The sequence below is a fragment of the Megachile rotundata genome, chromosome 6 (genome assembly GCF_050947335.1).
Source record: "Megachile rotundata isolate GNS110a chromosome 6, iyMegRotu1, whole genome shotgun sequence".
NCBI lineage: Eukaryota > Metazoa > Arthropoda > Insecta > Hymenoptera > Megachilidae > Megachile > Megachile rotundata.
The window spans coordinates 4,780,455-4,803,045 of record NC_134988.1 but is presented as its reverse complement, the minus strand read 5'-3'; the positions used below and the strand labels follow the sequence as shown (position 1 = coordinate 4,803,045).

General features: G+C 32.6%; 1 protein-coding gene and 1 long non-coding RNA gene across 7 annotated transcripts in view; one reads left to right on the top strand and one right to left on the bottom strand.

The window, feature by feature from the left end:
* wge (BAH domain and coiled-coil containing protein winged eye) overlaps positions 1 to 22,591 on the top strand; it is a 339,615-nt gene that overhangs the window by 40,963 nt on the left and 276,061 nt on the right. The gene's annotated exons all lie outside the window — the stretch shown is intronic.
* LOC143264615 (uncharacterized) lies at positions 20,405 to 21,852 on the bottom strand. Its single transcript, XR_013038419.1, has 3 exons — positions 21,243 to 21,852; positions 20,964 to 21,052; positions 20,405 to 20,798 (listed from the first exon to the last, which is right to left on the bottom strand). It is a non-coding gene; the product is annotated as an uncharacterized LOC143264615 (long non-coding RNA).

Genomic DNA, 22,591 nt, shown 5'->3' with positions numbered 1-22,591 from the left:
GGAAAATTGAAATCCAGGGAAATTTAAATCTAGACAGATAGGAATCTAGGGAATTGGAAATCTATGGAACTGGGAATCTAGTGAACTGCGAAATGGAAATTTAGGGAAATGGGAATCTAGGGAGCTGGGAATCTAGGGAACTGCGAATCTAGGGAAACGGGAATCTAGGAAAATTGAAATCCAGGGAAATTTAAATCTAGACAAATAGGAATCTAGGGAATTGGAAATCTATGGAACTGGGAATCTAGTGAATCTAATGAACGAATCCAGGGAATCTAGGGAACTACGAATCTGTAAATTTAGAAATATTACGATATCAAAATTCAGAGATATAGACAGTTGGAAATTTAGAAAGTCTGGGATATAAGAATCTAAGGACTCAAAAACCTAGAAATTCGTAAATTTCGACATTTGATAATTTCGAAAATATGATAATAGAAATTAATACCACCAAAATATAAAGATTCATAAATCAGGGAATCCGGCGATTCAGAAATTTAAAAATTATAAAACATAGTTTCTATACTAAAAAATTCGCAAGTTCCAAAATTCGGCAAACTTGTAACTGAAGAAATAAGAAAATTAAAGAATCTTCAAGTTCACACATATGTATTTATTGAAAGCATGCGCTGCGCTCAAGTACATATCTTTGTTATGCCATTCAGTAACCGAGCGAGTAGATTCGCGTCTGAAAAGCGCGTTGCCTCTCTATGTGGCAAGACTTGTACCTCTTCAAGTAATAGGTCGTCATCCCCACTGGGTCTGCAAAGGCAGTATCACGCTATTTCTCATTCAGCGACGAAGGAGGGGATAGATAACAGCGTGAAATCCTGAAACGAGTAGTTCTGCCAAGCGAGAGCGAACGCTGAAGGCGGAGCCTCATGTGGCAGAGGAGAATCGCCGGGTTTCAGGTGGGGATAGAAATCATCGACAACACGACGAAAACCACAGAGCTCAGGTTTACTTAATCGTGGAAAACACAGCAGTCAGAAACGCGACAAAACACCGACTACTGCCACGTTTGTCGCGCTACAAAATGTGGCTAACCTGAAATGGGCTTAAAATTGCACGCTATATAAACTCTAAACAGAAAAGTGGTGGGGGGAGATTCAACGTTCGTTCCTGTCGCGCATGCGCGGTGCGTACATGGGTTCAACTTCGCGCAGTTATGCATTTGTTCGAAAAAGTATGTACTATTTTCTTTGCTGTTGGTTTTGTAACAAAAAATAGAGGCGGATTTTATTGTAATTCAAGCACATTTTAAATGGAACGTTTGTAGAGCGTTAGTTCGAAGTTTTAAAGTAACGTTTATAAGGTGACACAGCTTTAAAATAACGCGAAGAAAGTGTTAGCTCAGAGTTTTAAAATAACGCGAAGAAAGTGTTAGTTCAGAGTTTTAAAATAACATTCATAAAGTTATTTTGAAGCTTGGGAACAACGCTTATAAAGTGTCAGTTTAAAGTTCCGATATGATGGTCATAAAGTGTTAGATTAAAGTTCTAAAATAATGCTTATTAAATGTTATTTTAAAGTTTTAACATGTAGCTTATAAAGTGCTATTTTGCAGTTTCAAAATGAGGCTTATAAAGTGCCAGTTTAGAGTTCTAAAATAATGATCATAAAGCGTTAGATTAAAGTTCAAAAATAATAAAGTGTTAGGTTAACTATAATAACGGTTTACAAAGAGTAAGTTTGAAGTTTCAAAATAACACTTATAGAAATCAGTCTAAAATACGATAATAATAATAATGAAAAGTTAGTTTAAAGTTTCTGGGTTTTTTTGGCGCGAAAAAGCCACATTTTTTAATGTTTGACATAACCTAATCGTTGACTGATTTAATTCTATTAATAGCTAAATATAATGAATAAAAATATACAAAAAATATAAAAATATAATATAGATTGGAATTTGGGAATTTGAGAATTTAAAAATTTCATCATTTGAAAAATGAAAAATTTGTAAACTTGGAAATTTGAAAACTGGGTAATTTGACATTTTTATTCATAAATATGTAAATTTGTAAGTTTGTAAAATAATTTGTAAAATTGATAAATTTATCAATTTATAAAAATTTTATGTATTTATAATTAAAACTGTAAATTTGTAAATTTGTAAGTTTATGAATTCGTAAATTCATAAATTTATGAGTTTATGAATTTGTGAAATTATGAATTTATGAATTTATGAATTCATACGTTTGTAAATTCACAAATTTAGTACCTCAGAAATACAAAACCGCACAGTGACCATAAACTCCAAATTTAATAACTGACGGTCCTGCTTCCTGTGTAAGTCGCCTTCCCAAAAGATTCACTTCGGCAACACGCAATTTTTGTTAACGAGCTCGCGTGGATTTAAGATATTTCAAAAAAAGATTGATAGACATATTCTTTTGATATGTAGGTATAACTGTTCCTCCTATTTCGCCGAATCAAATGTAATCGTCTTTCTCACGAAATACGAGACTGACGCGTATCAGTTGAACCATGCGAACTGTAGAACACTCCTGTCTCTCTCTTTCTTTGTTACGCCGCCATCTCTTCGTTCCTCTTCAGTCCTTCGACGTGTTCGCGTGAAATAACGACCGTTTTTAAATTCAGGAAGGAGATGTTAGTCGAAAGATTGCAATCCCGAAAAGAAAAGATAGTGCTCTTCGTTTCTCTTCCTGTCTGGAAGATTGAGTCAATTCTTATCGGTTGTTATGATTGATGTTCGCCGTACTGTTATAATTAAAATTAAATCCGAAGTTATTTAATAAATTATACGGGTGAGATATGTTACAGTTATTCGGGGAAATATTGAATCGTTTAAAACGGCAACAATGTGTAAATGTCAAGTAATTAAAATAATACTCCAAATAAAATTTCCTTTATCCTCGGTGACTGCTGAACTGAATTTTTTCATTTTTTCTGTTTGTACCACAATACAAACCGCAATCTTGGGTCTTTTGACTTGAAGTGTTGAGGGTAGACTCACAAGCCATCTTAAACTTGCTACACAATTTTTAGCGGCAATCCGAAGACAGGAACCTGCCGTCATCGACGTCGACCGTCGTCGAATCGATAAACAACCGTATTTTGGTATCATTTCCGATAATTTTTGATACATAGAATCGACTGGAACATTATAAGCTCATAACTCATCGTTCAATACTTGATCGTTATTGACGTCAGTCGTCGTCAAATCGGTATCGTTTTCGATAATTTCAGACATGTTTAATCGTTTGTAACGACTTTAAAATATCTACATCTCATTCTTGTTCTACCTATATGTTTACAGCACCTACTCGAAATTTGAAATACACCTGGTGAGGCATCTGGTCGAACCCACTAGTAAATATTTCGTATTTCTAAACTTGCATTAATCATTCGAGTACCATTTTTTTTTATTATCGAGTTTGACCCTGCTCGATCGTACACAACTCCTAATTCAAAATATAAATCACAAAGGATTATCGTACAGACTTCTGAGAAATCAGCCTACTACTTTATAATCGCACATTATCATTGATACACGTACCGTATTTTATAATCGCACATTCATTCTGCGATTTATAAACATAAATACGAATGCTAAGGCAACTGTCTGGCAACAAAAATTTATCCATGTCCGAAAATAAATAAGGTTGATGAAAATAGATAAGACACTTTAGACTCATCAGTTATATTTGTAATGGTTACTCTTCTGATTACTATATTTTTCCTAGGGAAGTCAGATTTGCTGCTGACTGTACCTAGTCTCAAACGTTCGACAGATCAAGTCCAAGAGAGCCCTTAGAAAAAGCCACAAGAAAAGCATCGCGTTACTTTCGGTTCTGCGGTAGCATCATACTAGTAAAACAAGTTTGGCAAAGTGTTGCCTGGTCAGTGTTAGCCGTCACATTGTATCGTCACGGATCGAATTTCTTGCACGAGCACGCGTAAAGAAGGTGCGAGGATCGGAGGCACTTGGACCAGAGATCATCATGACTGTTGCTATGCTTCTGTTTCAAATCAACTTTTTAAATCAATTGTTTAATATGAGATTTACTGAACCAGGCAAAATGATCGAATTTTAGATTTATTATTTTTCGATTATGAAAATTAAGGGTTCAGTGACCGAATATTCTGTATTATTTTGAGGGCCTCTGGCGGAAAATTCATGAGCTACGGTGATTCTTGTTTATCTTATGATGTTTTGGTCAGGAGAAGGATAATATATATTTGGTTTCTAAAAATATACAAAAATGCGTCTTACTAATTTAAGATTTTTAAGCGAAGAAGTAATATTTTGTCATACTTTCCTTTCAGACGTATTCTTCATACATCACTTAAGAATCGTATAGAGCCGGATTTTCGCTTCTAAAACTTTATTTGTATATATATAAATTTATCTGTATAACTTTATTAAAATGCAAACATATAAAAATGTATGTGTATATGGTTTTCAAAAGCGACATTGCAAAATCGGATTCTGTGACACTCTCCATCATTATATGTATAAAGAATGTTTCAAAGAAGAAAGAACAAGATATTGCTTTCTCGCCTGAAATTCTAGGAACAACAAAGTTGCATTTGTGAATAGCAAAAAATATACTGTTCTTGTCGCTGTTGCACAAAGCAACGCAGATTAAACAAGGATCGCTCGAAGCTTTCCTGTTTCGCCGCAGGAGGTCTTCAAAGTCAATTTTGAGCTGGAATTTGAGGACCTAGAAATTTCGGGTTATACGTATTTGAGAATTGTTGGATTTAGGGATACAGCGATATAGGAATCTAGTAATTGCGGGTTCAGGAATTTAAAAATGTTTCTATATGCTGTCGGTCGTTAACATTTTGAAGTCACATTGTATATGCATTCGTTCGTTATAAAGTTTTAAAAGCGAAATTGCAAGACCGGCCTCTGTAATGTTGAGAATTTTTGGATTTAGGGTTACAGAGATATGGCAATCTAGGGAATTGAGGGTTCAGAAATTTAGAAACATAGAAGCTTGAGAGTTTGGGGATTTATAATTTGAAAATATGAGAATTTAGTATAAGAATTTGAGGTGTTAGGAATTTGAAGGCATAAGTATTTGGAGATCTTCTATTTTGGAGTATAGAGATGTGGGAATCTAGGGACATGAGAGCCTAGAAATTTAGGGATCTCGAAATTTGATGACATATCAAATTTGAGTGTTCTGTGATTTGGGGATTTAGGAATATGAGGGTACAGTTTGAGGATCCAGGAATTTGAGGATTTAGAGATTTGAAGATCTGGGATATGGAAATCTAGGAACTTGACATATGTTGAAGTAAATACTTGTCTTTGTTAAAATAAACAAAGATCATCAGAGCGTATCAATTTTCCACTAGAAATTACTAAAATTCCTAAAAAATCATACTTGAAGTATTCAACCATTCTTGGTTCACCAAACTTGATCCTCAAGAAAGAAAGCACGAAAAAAAATTTCATTTTCGTCTAAAATTCTCGGTACACTGAAATCGCATTTTCGAATAACAAAATGTCTGCTGTTTTTGTTTCCTTCGTACAACTCAATGCAGAATAAACAAGAACAAGCTTCTTAGTTTCTCCGCATGAGGCCCTCAAAGTCAACACGGAGTTGGCTAGATCCCCGTAAAAAACTAAAAAGGGATCTAATCTGGAATATGCATTAAGAGCGCAGAATGATTCGGTCATTTGATGTTTCAAAGGATGACTGACGAACGCTTGCACGGCATTCTGCGCGTGATCACTATCGCGGATGGAAGCGCAATCGAGGCGGTAATTGCTATGCCAATCTCGATCGATTTTCAACGGTCGTTGAATGTCTGTGGCGCATTTCGCCACACACAGCGATGTCCCAAATTTCTATCCTCTCAAGATTCCGCGGAATGATCTTTGGAGTATCGTTTACCGATGTTACTACATGATAACGTTCGAAATGTTGCATTCGTGACAGATGCGGAAGATCTTGTGATCCTAGGAATGTTGTATTAGTTCTGGTTCTAAAAAGTTCTAGTCTCGAGAACGCAAATCCCTAGATCCCAAATTCTTCAATTTCTAACAATAAGTTCAGTATCTTGAAATTACAAAATTTATATATCTCAAACTCTAAATTTTAAATCCCTAGATCACGAATTCCCCGATTTCGAATTCCCAAGGTCTAAATCCCTAGATCTCCAAATTTCTAAATTTCAAATTCACAGATCTCGAAATTCTTGATTTCAAATCCTTGAATTTAAAATTCTTAGGTCCCCAAATCCCTAGATTTCAAATCCCAAAATCCCAAATTTCTAGATTCTGAGTTTCTAATTTCCGAGTTCTTACATTTTCAAATCCCTAGATCCCAAATTCCTAGATTTCAAATCCCAAAATCCCAAATTTCTAGATTCTGAGTTTCTAAATTCCGAGTTCTTACATTTTCAAATCCCTAGATCCCAAATTCCTAGATCTCGAATTCCTCAATACCGAATCCCCAAATTTCGAATCCCTAAATTCCAAATCCCTAAATCTCCGAATCTCCAAATCCCCAAATCCCTAAAATCCCAAATCCCCAAATTCCCTAATTCCCTAATTCCCTAATTCCCTAATTCCCTAAATCTCCAAATCCCCAAATCCCTAAATCCCTAAATCCCCAAATCCCCAAATTCCTAATTCCCCAAATCCCTAAATCTCTAAATCTCTAAATTCCCAAATCCCCAAATCCCCAAATCTCTAAATCCATAAATCCCTAAATCCATAAATCCCTAAATCTACAAATCCCCAAATCCCTAAATCCCCAAATCCCTAAATCCCTAAATCCATAAATCCCCAAATCCATGAATCCCCAAATTCCAAAATCTCACATCCCACATCTACATTATTATAATAATTATATTTTAAGTAAAAATTGAATAAAATTTATTAAAAGCATTCTAAGTTAAATAAAATAATATGTAAACACCGTGAAATTTTGCTGCGTATATATATTTTAGACGTAAAAGTTGAATAATTTAAAAGTTATGTAGTAATACAAAATTGATAAGATTTATATCTTCTACCGTAAGATAAATATTTATTCGAATAATTAGTTGAATGTTTGAAACTTTAAAACGTGACGTCAATTTGAGGTATTCTCATTTAGAACTGTTGATTTTAAATAATGTATCACGTAAAGATTTAATAATTTAGGTTATTACTGTTTGAAGGTTTTGAGGATCTGTATACTTATTTGATCGGTCCGAGATAACACAGTGAAAGTTTTCCATAATTATCTTCATTATTATTGAAATTAGTGTTTTCACAGTACGCCAGTACACTTTTAATGGTCGTCGCGATTGATGTCTGGAAAAATTTGCAAAGATAATTTTAATGTAGATAAAAGTGACAATTTCATGGATTCGGATGAAAATTACTCAAAATTGTTCAAAATTGCTTAAAATTATTTGAAACTACTGAATATTATCTATGATTCTTAAAAATTATTCAGAACGTCTTAAAATTACAATATTATTTGAAATTATTTAAAATTACTTAACATTGTCTACGATCCTTAAAAATTATTTTAAATTATCTGAAATTAACTCAAATTAACTTTGTCATTATGCTGAATTCACACACGAAATTTGTAAACACAATGTAACAAGTAACTCTGCGAATATCATCGTACATTACATAGCGCCACTATAGTGGCTCGCTCTACTAACTCACTTGCCCACCGTTTCAATTGAACGATCCTTTTCGTATGTTTCTTTTTTGCCCTCACCACGTTTTATAAGAGTATTAACAAATTCCACAAAAGTACATTACATGTAAATAAAAGGTAACCAAGTAAATTAAACACCGTGGAAGCACCTCTTTGCACTACTACACGATATTGGAAACATTTGGAAACTACATATTTTGTGAATTTTCTAAAAAAGTAAATTATCGAAGTTAAAGTATATCATATCTTTAGGAAAAGTTATAATTTAATCATCAAAAACTTCTTTCCAATGTACTCGGCTAGAACAGCATTGTCACACATTGTAGTGCTGCTTACGAGTAATTTTCGATCTCTGCCGTATAGAGAGGCAGCGCCACGTAAAGTTCAGCCGTGCCTAAGAGGTTAAGATGCAACGCTTACTTTAGTGATCTGCAGATGAAGACCGTGCTCGAACAAGTGTCAACGGCGGTCTTTTTGATGTGATAAGTGCTACGTGTTCGACACGATGTACCTTTTGAAACTGATACGAAGAGTATACTTCCTACAGCTCCGAAAAAGGACTCTTTTCCTCTTAAGTAAAAGGATTCTGTTCCTCTTAAGTATTGTAACTAATTAGTGTTACATTTACAGCATCTAGAAAGAATTAATTATTTACTTCAGCTATTTCTCACCAATTTTAATGACGATGAAGTATGTAATCAAGGTTACTGAACATTTTTTCTCCATATACAGGTAGCTCACCACATTTTGCCATCTAGATTTGCGTCATTATTATTACTCATAGCAAACAATGTTTTAGATGAAGTTGAATGGTTTTGAGAGGGGCATATGCTGGCGGTATATTTTTTTTTGTAGGTGGACGTGTAAAGTACATATGAAGGTTATTAATGTTTTGTTAATAACCGCAATTTTTTGATGCAATTTTTGATTGCATCAGCTGATACTCCTTCATATTCTTTACAAGAAAGTATTAGTCTATTTATGTGAAAAATCATTAGATTAGGAGATATTTTAATTCTAACTTGTTAGGAAATCGTGACTTTCTGGTCAATATTATGAATTGCCCTAACTGAACAGCAAATGTTTTTTTACATGCTTTGAGAGGTTATGAGTCACCAAAGGAATTGTGAATTTTTGTTTTCTTTTTTGGTTACGCAAGAACAGTGAAATTTTGTCTCTGTTACTTCTCTAATACGATGAATACGACGATACGGTGAATTATCACTTCATAATGAAGTATTCTAAAGAAGAAAAGATAGACATGTTATCAGTTTATTTTGAAGCTGGGAAAAGTGCTACACATGCAGAAAGATTATACACTACGGAATGTTAGTAAGTCATTAATTTCTCGATTCAGAAAGTGTTCTGATGTATATGGTTGCCACATTGAACCTTTTCTGCAAATAGACATTAAAATTAAAATATTCCCTAAACTAATGATTTTTTCACATAAATAGATTAATACTTTTTTGTAAAGAATATGAAGGAGTATCAACTAATGCAATCAAAAATATATGATTCCATTTAAAAAAACATTAATGACCTTCATATGTCTTTTACACGTCCACCTACAAAAGAAAATATACCACCAGCATATGCCCCCCTCAAAACCATTCAACTTCATCTAAAACATTGTTTGCTATGAGTAATAATAATGACGCAAATTTAGATGACAAAATGTGGTGAGCCACCCTATATATTACCACAATTAGTTCCTTGTTTTCAAGATATCTGCAAAAATAATTTTACATATGAGTTAACCTTCCAATAAAAATTGGAAAAATATCTTTCATTGTATCAAAAATGACAATTATTCTTATACTGAAATCATACTTCCCAAACATTCAGCAATATACATATGTATAATGCTCTTTCCGGATTCCACATCGTGGAACATTGGCTCTTCTTTCGCGCCAACAACGTTCGATGTTTGGAGTATGTGTACTATCTAGATCGATGAAATTCATCCTGTGGTTCCCAGTTAAATGTTTACATCCTTCTTCATCGAGGCAATTACAAGATTTCCATCGATCTGATATAACTGTAGAACCAGGTTTAGTCCATTTTCTAATTATACGGAGTAAAGGCTCGGACCTATCCGGAACTGGTTCAATGAATAAACGTCTAGTTGTTAGTTCAACGTCGCCAAAAATCCATCGTCCACTAAGACGTTTTTTATTTTATTTACGTTCTTCTATTTTTGTCTCGTCAATTTCCACTATTACATTTTCACCTCTGACTTGGACTGAGATTTTTCCATCCATAAAACGCATAACAAAAACTTTCCCACTCACAACTATTTTGATGATAGATTAGATTAGATAATTCATTTTATAGAAAAATTTGTCGTGGCGTGAGCATTAAGTGTCCAATGAAACGGCAGACATTTTGGACAGGAAGGCGGGATTATTCAAACCGAGAATTTTTGTATGCAATCTTTAAATTGCACGGTACTTCGAAACGTTTTTATTCCGATTTTTAATATAGGAACAACATGAAAATATTAAGTTTTCTCGGTCAAATTTCATTTTGCTTCATGCAATTTATAGCATTGTGGATCACTTTTCGTGCAATTAAGAAATTGATTAATTTGTTATAATTTTTGTGTATATCTAAAAATTCATATAACTTCATTTTATGTATTTCTAATACGACATATAATAATCACTGAAGCCAGATAATAATCAAAACACGACTGCAAAGTCGAACAAATTCATAAAATAGCTGCAGCTATTTACATAGCATCACATAATACTCGAATCGTAATATCTGCACTATTTCAACTTTGCACAACCATGATTTCACACTAGCGAGGATATTAATCTAGTCTAACCCAACTTAATCAATAAGCGGATAACGTAATTAAGTTATTAGGCTGGGTTAAGTTATATTTTATTAGGTCATGTAATACTTCAATCATAGTATTTATACCATTTTAACTTTGTGCAATTAAGATTTCACGCTAGCTAGGATATTAATCTAATCTAACCTAATTTAACACTAAAATTACCGAAGCGGTCTAATGACCGCTTTGCAAGTTTCTTATTTTATGTTACAAAGTTTGCTAAAGTTTCCCTCTGTGGTGATTTTCATGAAGATAAAGAATTTATGTGTATAGTAATACTGTTTCATTCTTTATGTATTTTTGAACTTCATTTTCATTATTTTTTTATATATTTTTCAACTTCATTTTCATTGTCTTTGTATATATTTTTTCACTTCATTTTCATTATTTTTTTATATATTTTTCCATTTCATTTTCATTGTTTTTGTATATATTTTGTTCCTTTATTTTCATTGTTTGTTTGTATATTTTTCAACTTCATTCTCATTGATTTTTATACATTTTTCAATTACATTTTCATAGTCTTTTATATATTTTTTATATCATCAAACACTGATAAGTTTAGAATAAAAATAGCAGTAAAAGAAATGAAAAATACAAATCAAAATTGCATTATTTGTGGAATAAAAATAATTAAATTTTCTCTAATTATTCTTCAGTTATTAACTAGTTAAGTAACAAAAAAAAATTGTGACCACATAGAATTTTTATTAAATTTATTTAAATGAAAGTAAAAAGTGAGGGATGCAAAGTTAATTTTAAAATTGTAAGACCTACGCGAACCTCTAGGGATATCTACAGTTAAAAAATACATTCGACAAAATATTTTATCATATTTCCAATTAATCGTTAATTGAAAAATGTATCGATTCGGTCTCATTTACTCTGCGGTCGCGTGGTTCTGAATAAGCGTGGTTTGCCATAAGCGACACAGCACAAAACACGACGCGTGTGTCCCACTGACAGTCGGCCTCCATCGTTCTGGCGAAGGTTACTATAGTTCTCCGTTAGCGATTCTTCGAGGAAGCGAGAGGAACGTAGTCGGACCAAGAGGGACGAACCGGGAAAAGAAGAAAAAAGAAGGAATACGGGAACGGAGCACGAGCTCGAGTAAACGAGTCAGTCGACCTGAAGATTAGAGGAATGCGAACGACGAGGACGGACGATGATCGAGTTAACAAAAGAGTAAACGAAAAGAAGCTGCACGAGCGGGTAAATGACTGAGCAAAGAAAGGAAGAATGTGTGAAAGAAGGGGGATGAGCGTGAACAGTAGGGGAAATTAGAACGTGCACGATATGCAGTAGTCATTTCGTAGTGCCGAGCAGTCAGTTCCGTCATTTCCTGGAACCGGTGATAAACAAACTAACGAGATGTAAGAACATGGATGTTCGAAATTTTATGTAGGATGTCTCATAATTTACAATTTATTTACGTACTTTTTATTTATGTAGTAATGATTTATAACATTGTTATAATGATTATAACTTTCAATGTCAATTATTGTAATATATAATTGTTATAAATTATAAATTATGCAAATTTTACAAATTGATGCCACGTTTTAGGTGTAACGTAGGCATTCTTTGGATGAAGACTACGATGTGTGGATACAAACGAGAAAATTATTTAATTTGCAAACTTTTTAACTCCTTCCACTCGAGAGGTGATATTCGATTGTCATTTAATTTAATACAATAACTTAAAATAAACATTTTCTAAAAAATTCTATAATATTACATATGTAATTTATAAACAGTGAAACAGACAATAGTAGAAATTATTAGTAGAATAACTTCAAAAGCATTACTTTCAATTTTTTATCTGCAAATTTTAAAAATGCTCTTTGTAAACAGTAAAATATATTCGAGAGCAGAGAAGAGCATTTCGTACCTCAAATTAGTCTCCGATCGCAAATCGAATACAATTTTCAGCATTGGTCCGAACTTGCCAGACGTAGCAATAGAAATATTTCAAATTTTTCGCCAAAGTTCGAGTAAAAGTAAAACAATAAGTATGTAATAACTTTGGTTAATATAAATGGTAATAAGTATATAAAAACTTTGGTTGACCACTTCAGAGATTTTCAGACTCGCAATCGAGCTTCTACTTCGACCTCTACTTTCGATGAAATTCGATCGAATGGAAAGCTACGTGTTATTCTGACGGGAGTTAGGGAGGATTGCAAGGTTTGCTCTCCAGGAAAAAGTCCCGGAAGAACATCGAACTATATATTACTTGCACTGACACGAGGGTCTTGGTGACTGTTTTATAAAATACTATACAAAGAAAAAAGACGAAGCTTAGGATTTAATAAATTTCCTTCTTTCTGTAAGGGTACATAAAATATTGAAATGTAATAGTAAGATGAAGTGGGGTAAGTTCGTAAACGGGGCAAGTGCGTATACAGGCTATTTTTATCACACTATGAGCGAAATTACTCCATTTAGTATGTTTGTTTCCTTGTTTTGTTTCACTATAGCCCCTTTTATATTTCAGATAAGAATACTTGTTTGCAGTATAGAGTACTTACATAATGCAGTAAAAAGCATTTTATAGCAGATTTGCTAATAATTCTGCTCTTCCCCGTTGCACATGAAATAAAGTTTCAAAGTATTTAACTTTAAGTTACGGTCTTACCCCATTTTCGGGGAAAGTGTAGAGTAGTAATTGTGCAAAGCGTTCGATATCGACAGCGTTAAGTATTTACATAGCAGACTGAAAATACTTACGTTTAAATACCAACTTTACAAAAACCAGTCTGCACTTACCCCACTTCACCTTAGGTTAAAAAGGAACCTTAACCCTTTGTACTCCTACCTCAAGTGTGACTCAACATCACATTTCTCTTGGATCTTATAAATAATTCAGATAAATAGATTGGTTAAATATATACATTTTCGTTTATTTACTATTTATAATAAAGGAAAAGTATATTTGTCATGTAACCCACTCTGTTGCAATACATTTATTTCAGAATCCCTTTCTTTATTTATTTTGTAAATGAAGGAGTTGGTAGCTAATAGAAATTAACCAGTTAAGTGTGTTTGACGACTATATCCGTCATGGAGATGTGGCAGAATTTTGTATCATGACGACTATATCCGTCATGCGTAAAATTTGGTCACAATTTGATATTTAAATTGTAATTTTGGCGAAAACTAAATTATATTCGTAAATTGTAATATGTTTAAAATGTTTAGAGGTCAACAAGAAATGAAATAAACAAATAAAAAGTGTAAATGATTTGAGATGTATTCATAAATTCTAGAGAGCTAACTCGTCATCGCTTGATTATCGCGACACACACTGGTGCGCGCTTTACAAAAAGATCGCCACAGACAACTGATTAAGGAACGTAAAGGGTTAAAGGAACAACTAGCATGTATAGAATTCTAGAACACTAGAACACTATTATAGAATGTATACGAGTCGAAACGGCAATGTTCAATATTTTTCGGTGTACAAACTGTTTTTCGTAATTTGATTTTGTTGTTGATATATTGATTTGGGCGACGGACATTAACACGTTCAACCGGGCGTACTTTTTTGAAGTCTATTCATTTGGCGGCACTTGCTTGGCTCACTGCTGTTTTCGTTATTAGTGTCCTGCGTTTAGTTTACCACAGAAAGTTTGTTTATTTTTCTGGCAACACTTGTTTGAATCACTGCTAATAATAATAGAAACAATAATAATAATAAAGATTAGATGTGCACCACAAGTGGTTGACTCCGCAAGATGAATGTAGTGTTTGTGGACTACCGGTCAACGTCGGGTTGAATGTGTTAAAACGTTAACTGCCGCGTCACCTGTATGTATATCTGACACTTACGTTTTACAACCTAGACATTTAAGCTTCTATACTAATTTAACGTGTTTATTATTAAAAATTTGTTCACTTTTGTTGAGATTTGTCGAAAAATACTACGATTTTCCAGAAGTTGTCGCTAGCATTTATGTATTGTTCTGCAAATTTTAATCTTTTTTTTGTTTACTTTGCTTATGAGTTTCTTCCTCGCAACTTTACTGTTATATCCGGCCCGATATCGATCACTCTTCATACTGTTTTAGGGTGAATTTCCTTCAGCATATATTCTTTAAGGTGCGATGCAATTTCAGATACACTGGTATCTGGTTTTTCTTTAACAGTTCGGTAAAAAAGTATTTGGTAAAATTTATTAAAAATTAAAGCACTAAGATAAAGGTACCAATAGTTGACACTTTAAGAAATTTTTTGTCTATTTGTTCACATAGCACAGGTTAAGTTTACTTTATGGAAAATTTATGATTAGCAGTCGCTCACAAACTATTCTTCTATTACATTACAAGTATTTATTCCTGATGGCGGTTGTACATTTTTTTCTTTTTTTTTTCTAAACGTAAAATTTGATTCAATAGTTAACACCCAGCAAAAACAGAAAATTTAGTAGTTGACATCTTTTTGTTTCAGCAGTTGACATAGGGCGAAAATCCAATTAATGAACTAGTCTTGATAATGTGTGAATACAGAATTTTTTTGAACATTTAAAAAAGATTATTCTTGAGTAAGTTTACAAAAAAATATTTAATAATTGAGGGTTAATATGAAGAGTTAATAATAAATATAATATGAAGAGTTCGAACACTCCTCATATCGGAAGTATCCTCATATCAGTTTTTTTATTGCATTTTCTTCTGCATCAGTCAATACTCTAGCTGGGCCCATTTTTCTTTTAACTGAATGTTTGACTTCAACCTTGTATTTTAAAGTTGCCCTTGGAACACTAAATTTCCCAGCTGCCATTTTATACGGAGTCTTATGGAACCGGACATCTTCCACAGACACTTGCTAATAATTTCTAAAATTACCCTTCGTTGGAGGCATCTCAAAATTGACGGAGGAACAAAATCAGTAGTTGACACGTAGTAATTTAATAGTTGACACCCCATGTCAACTACTGAATAATAGACCATTACAAGTTTCAGTAGTTGACACGGAGTGTATTTAGACAATTTAGCGTTTCTTGCCAATTTTAATAAATAAATCTCTTTCTAAGTTTCATACAACATAAATAAATGCCTTTTTTTACTCACAATTACTAAATAAAACAAACTTGCAATACTTACATTTTAACCAAATCCTTAGCGATTTATATAAGAAAACACTGAAAAATCGTAAGAGCCGTGCGCAAGTTTGATTAATCAGTTGCTATTATATTTTTGAATGGCGGATATGCACAATAGTTCGCAGTTAACCTACTGAAACGTGACAGTATATAGATTAATAAGGTTTGATGTATTCCAACTTGTGGTTTCCTTATTTATTTCCTTTTTTTGAAAAAGTGTCAAGTACTGGTACAGTGTTAACTACTAGTGCTCTTTCCTTACTGCAATTGAAAATTGTTTCAGTGTAGTCGTGTTAAAGACGTTTTTACAAATATAAAATTTATTATCAAGTACGACAAAGCGGTTTTTCTACGGCAATTAAAAATCCCAACATTATATGTTAATTTATGAGTGCAATAATTTTAAGTTAGCTATGAGTTCATCAAGTATGCGGAAAATTGTCTCGAGTTGCTGCTTCAGAAAAGGCCTCGAGCGCAGAGAGTAAAATTGATGATCAACAATGCGTTAAGTATTTAAAATTGAAGAAGAATGCGTCCGTTACACCCCGATTCTAATTATACTTGAGCACTTTGAAAGATATAATCATCAAGATTTATACGTGTTTCTAATTTTGTAAGAGCATTACGCAAATTTTCTTCGCAACTTAAATATCCGCATACGGTTTGGATGATTATCTTGGTAAAACACGAAATTATCGTTCGAATCTAATTTTATGGCCATTATATCATCTAAGAAATGGCATGGATCTCGGATTATGACATTTTGAGAGGAATATACATATAAAAGAGCGAAAGACCGAGGTTGGTAGAGCGAGGAAGAATGACGAGGGAAGCGGTACGTGACCGAGTAAGATAAAGCGTTCGCAGGCGCGAGATACGATGCGAAACGACACAGACAAAGATATCTGTATCTGTTACGTGAAATGTGTGAACGCGTGTGATGTATACATATACGTGCGCGTACGCGTGTGATATGTGTCTTTGACACGTGTGCACGTGTGTAAAATGTGTGTACGTGTAAGTACGTGTGTGGCTGCGTAGGTGCGACTGTTGATCATAAGTATTAAGACACTTGTAATTTCTCTCGATTATGTAATAATTTATGTTGTACAAAGTATGCGTTCACATTTAAAAATTTGTGTAGGTAGATTTATAAATTGGTTGGTTGAATTTAATTTTTGAGATACTGGAATTTTTAGGATTCTGAAGGTTTGGAATTTAGGACTTACGTTCTGGAAATTTAAGGTAGCAGAATTTTATAATTTTGTAATTTTTGAATTTGGTGGGTTTAATTTAAGTTTAAGTTGAATTTTAAGATTGTTGAATTATGGAAGTTTGGAACTTTTTAATATGTAGACTTTGGGATCTTGGAATTTTTTAATTTTGGAAGATTGGAATTGTTATATTTTACAATTTCCAATTTTTGAATCTTTAAATTATGTTTTAGAATTTCAAGACCTTTGAATCTTTGAATTCTTACATTTTGGAAGTTGTAGATTTCTGAATTTGAAACATATAGATATTATAATTTTTATATTTTGGAATTTTCAGATGCGTAGACTTTGTAATTTTGTAACTCTAAGACTCCGAGAGTTCGGAATTTCCGAATTACTAAACTTGTGAGTTTCAGGAGTTAGGAATATCGGAAGTTCAGTTCTTCGGAAAGTAGTACACTACAATCGAGTGGGTCGAGAAATATTACTGTTGTTGAAAGCACCTTTCGGTTTATAAGAATTCGGGAAGTCCTCGTATATTTCGTTTGGAGGTATAGTAAGGCTTTAAATTAAAATGCAAAGTTTTGATTTAATATTCCAAGTACAAGCCGCAACTAGAAAAGTAACTTTTACAATCGCACTTAGAAAACTAATTTCGGGTTTGTATCATACAAAGATTCTTTATCTTTCAAAACTTGTGTCAATTATCGACTTTCACTTTTGAAGGAAATTGAAAATTTCGAAAACACCTTTAAAGGTAATTAATGTAGACATGTAATAATACAGCTTTGGATCTTTAAAATAATTATAAGCAGGCTACTAGGATAGATGTTCAGACCTTCTCCGATTACGAACTCTCGATTTTAAAAATTGTTATTTAAAACCTTAAAAATATTTACTTAATAGCTTTATACAAATCAAATATAAAATAGTCTGATATAATAAAACGAATAAATTCAACGCCTACAAAACTTTCAACCTTTATTTCTGAGTAACTTCTATACCGCAAGACTTTTAAGTTTGTCCACAATATGGTGCCTCCAAGCGTCAGTATTTCCAATAACCTCATGTTCCAACTCTAAAAATGAAACGTGTCGTATGTTATCACTCAGATCATTATGTATTTTATTTTTATTAAATTACAAAAGCTTTAAACGTACATTACTTTCCCATTCCGGAGAGTTGCTTTGGTTTCGCAAAATTATTACTTTTGGCGCGCTTTATAATTGTACGAAGTTTGAATAAATTCGGGATTTCGAAAGCCACGAGGTCTCCTTGTAAGGTGGACCAAGTCCTCTAATTTCGCTGGAACGGTCAAGTGTCCAGTGTTGCTTAATTCAAATATAATTTGAATATAGTCATTCTGCGCAAAGTGCTTAAAACCTTTAACTACGGAGGTGGATTTTTTGTACTGTAACATCGGACGTGGAGCTTTTGAGGCCGCCATGTTCAGGTGATCACCGTGAAAAATTAATTAGATATACTTTTATTCGCTATTTAAGTAGATTCTGATGGAATAAGGTTCACAAATGAAAATTAAATTAATGAAACAATTAACTTTTAAATTAAATCATGCGTCGGTAGATTTCAAAATGGAGGATATGCAATGGAAATTAAGAAACGAGAAAAATGAATGAATATTACGGATGAAAGGTATCGTTTTGCAGGCAAATAATTTTACGAAAGAATATTATTGTATTTATGTTTATATATTGTTATGATAATTAATAGTTATTAATTTTATTTTTATTCAATTATTTACCACAAAATGACGTTATTTAGTTATATCAAGTAGGTTAGAGCGACATTTAAAGACACCATTAAGGGCACAGTAGACAGACTCTAAAATGTGGGAACACCTTTCCAACTGAGAGGGCTTCAAAATATGAACAAAAACAGCTATTTGTATTTCATTAACCTTCTATTTAGTGTAACTGGAAGAGAAAAATTATCTTCCATCACTTTGTATATCTTCTTTCAGCACATTTATTAGGTAATCATAAATACATTCACATTCATAACAAATACAAATGATACACTACTTAAAAAAATAAAATTCACTTATTCTTGTGCCACGATTAGTTACATTCTGAAATGTAAAAATTCATTGCAACGTCATTGGCGAAAAGGTTAATCCCTTGCCGTACAATTTATTTGTCAGATACGTCAGTCAAAACTAACTATTCAAAAGGTATAATGTTTAAACAAACTATAACAATTAAAATATTGTGAATATTTTATACTCAGCGATCTTTGATAATGCAAATTATAGTTGGACCTAAATTTTAAGTTGAAGAGTATTACAAATTTTAGTAAGATTTGTTATATTTAAGCTGTGAGTGCGTCACGAGTCAGATTCGTCAACGTACGACAAGGGGTTAAGTTTTGTCGTGTAATCGCTACTTTGTGGGTGCAAGTTTGCGTTCCACTGGATTTAGTTTTTGTTTACCCTAAAGGGATGGCAGTAATTTAAAAACATTTTAAACCTATTTTGAAATTATGAAAAAAACTATATACCGTTTTGTAAGTGTAGTAATACTTAGTGGTCGACAGTATAGAATGTATGAGCATACGCCCGCGGTGAATTCTTCGTTCACCGCTTTCTTAAGTGTAGGAGGGCTCGGATTCAAGCGTCACCTACCATATACGACACGCTACTCGTGTACAAAACGAGCGCGCATGGTACGTGCGTGGATACACCGTCCTCCTACTCTAGCTCGCCCCCCTTTTTCTCCCCCTTCCTTCATCTTTTTACTCTGTCGGCCCCTTCCTTGTTTTTTTAACTCCATTTTTTCCTATATGCCCCTACATATTTCGCTCTTTTTTCCCGCCTTTTTTCTTCGCTCCTCTGCAACGCACGGCGGAGCAGAATCCTAAAAGAGAGGAAAACAATTTTTGTATTTAAAAATCGCGGAATTTCATTTTTGTAAAATAATATAACTCGTTAAAATATTATAGTACCGAGGTGTAAAATTGTATGTTTATTATTAACACTGGAACTACCGAACTGGTTAAATGACCGTTTTATAAATTTCTTGCTTTAAGTTGTACAATTTGTTAAGGTGGTTTTCTTGAAATTTATGTTGACTTTAATCAAGATAATTAATTTGTATGTCAATTTATTTTTATTATATCTTATTTTATTATGCTTTTATTATTTATCAATATCTCTTATTTAGTTTTCAACTTTATTTTTAACTTTAAAACAATTGTGCATTATATGCTGGTAGGTTTAGTGTTTATATAAAATGTTAAAATGAAAATAGAAAAATTTAGTAAATGTAATTTTGGACTATCAATTTTTTCCTTGAAAATTTATATAGCTGTCATATCTTTCAACTTTAATTATTTACATTTAGTAATTAATTTTATGTTTTAAATAATAGCAACGGTTATGCAATCCTAATTTATAAAATTCATTTTATCAAATCATTTAAAATAAAAAAATTAACATTTTCAGTATTTAATTTATTTGAAAAATATTTTATTTATTATTTTAAAATTGTATAAATTAACTTCTAATTACAAAGTATAATGTAACAATGTATTATGTAAATTACAATGTAATTTTTAATGATTTTTAATTAAGATGTACAAGTTAAGTGAAAAAATTGCAAAAGTTTCAAATTTAGTACTTTGAAAATTTAATTTAGATATTTAAACGTAGAGAAATTTTTTCATTTTCTAACTAGAAGCTTTCAAATTATCAGATTGATAAATTGCTAGTTCACTGAGGCCTGCATGTCACTTGCCCATGTACCTCGCCCTCATAGCCGCAGAGCCCCTCACCATTTTATAACATATTAATATATTGCTCATTACGCTACATATTACATCCACATAGTTTACTTATCTTTACTGCATATTTGCATATCTTTCGTGCATATTTGCATATGTTATATGCACAAGCATCATACTTCTTGCATGTTTATCGTACAGATACTCGCAATCGAATAATCCATTGAACATTTTTATATTCCATAATGAATCCACTAAAATCAGAACAGTATAATTATCCGTATCTCTGTATCTTCCTTAATTAATTGTTGTTAAATATTTAATTAATCGAAGTTTACAAGCACATTAGAACGCTGTACTAACGAGACAATCAGCAGATACAAAAAATACCGTCGTGTGAAACTAATTAAACTAGTTACAATGTTGTCCGTATCAGGTGTTGACGCATTCTCTGAAGAAGGGATCGATCATCCTTTTTATAAAGTAGTTTAATAAGATTCGGTATTGCCTGCGAAAAAAAATGACACGTTAAATTTTTTCCCTATTGGAATTCTGCCCCACTGCGTACCCCGCGTTCTTGGTTTCACAGCGAGCGCAGTGCGCATGCGTGAACACGTGTGCGCGCGCATACATCGACACGCGTGCGCGCGCAACGCATAAGCGCGTGTGTGCGCGCATACGAAGCCGCGATATCGTACTATGGTATCTCTGCTTTTGCTGCATGCCTGCGCTATCTCCGTCTTGTTTCCTCCTCTCCGGCGTTCTCTATGCTTTTTCTTCTCGCCACTTTTTACTCCACCTCTTCCCCGTGGTCTTTTCATTTCCCTGTCTCTTTGTAACTCTTGTTGCGCCGTTTGTCCCTCTCCTTCTCGTGCGTGAAAGCGCAACGACGATACTTATCGTTTTAATTCAATTCCATCCTACCGCGTACTGTTAGAATCGGGAGAGGGGGAGAACGTTCCTTGTGACATAAGCGATGAATGTTTGACGGAAACAAAAGGAAGAATTTTCGTTTCTGAATTATATTAATGTTTAGTTATTGATTACAATGATCACTTTCTTTTTAAATTATAGTTTTTATAGTTTTCAAAGGTGTTGCTTTACTGATGAATGTCGATAATACTGAAATGTTATCGATGATTCGTGTAGTACCGCGAAGATATCGGTAAAGGAGAGGCTGAAGAATATTACGTGTATTTTTACTATTTAAACATGTTTATTCGACTTTGAATTTAACCTAAATTAATATACAATTTAAATAATTGAATGTACTTATTCTTGGTTTAATTTTAAATCAGAAATTTTATTTCAAATAAGAAGTATTAAATTTGAGTAATAAAATTATATGTTAGGTTAGGTTAGCTTAGATTTTAAATTTAAGTGAAAATAGATTTGAAAAATAAGATTATTATCATATTTAATGTTTGGTTTGATTAAAAATTTAAACAAAAATATACATTTGTATAATCAGTGAACAATGTTTTAACGATATATCGATGTCTTGTTAAATGTCGATACAATATCGATTTCTTCTCGAAAATTGATAGTATCATTTTAATTTAAATAACAATAAATTTCCACAAAATGCATTTTAGTCATTAAATTGTCACTTTTGCCTTAAAATATTGGGGGCAAGCTATTTTAAAATATTCGACGTAAAAAGGTGTATGTTACAGTTGGGTTGATTATTTATTACCACAGTGTTGTCAGTATAAAAATAAATATTGGTTTCAAACAATTTTTAACCATTATTTTTATATGTAACCTTTCAGCACAGTCGATGAAAGGAGAACCTTAATTTAAATCTGTAACGACAGTTTATTGAAAATAAATAATTGTAAACATTTAGCTTATTTTGAACAAGAACAAAAATAATTAAATATATTATAAATGAATGATGGTAGATAAGAACAATGTTTTACAAATTCTCAAATTTCTAAAATTCTTAAATCTCAAATTCTCAAATTTCTAAAATTTGTAAATACTCAAATTCTCAAATTCTTAAAATTTAAAAATCTCAAATTTTCAAATTTCTAAAATTTAAAAA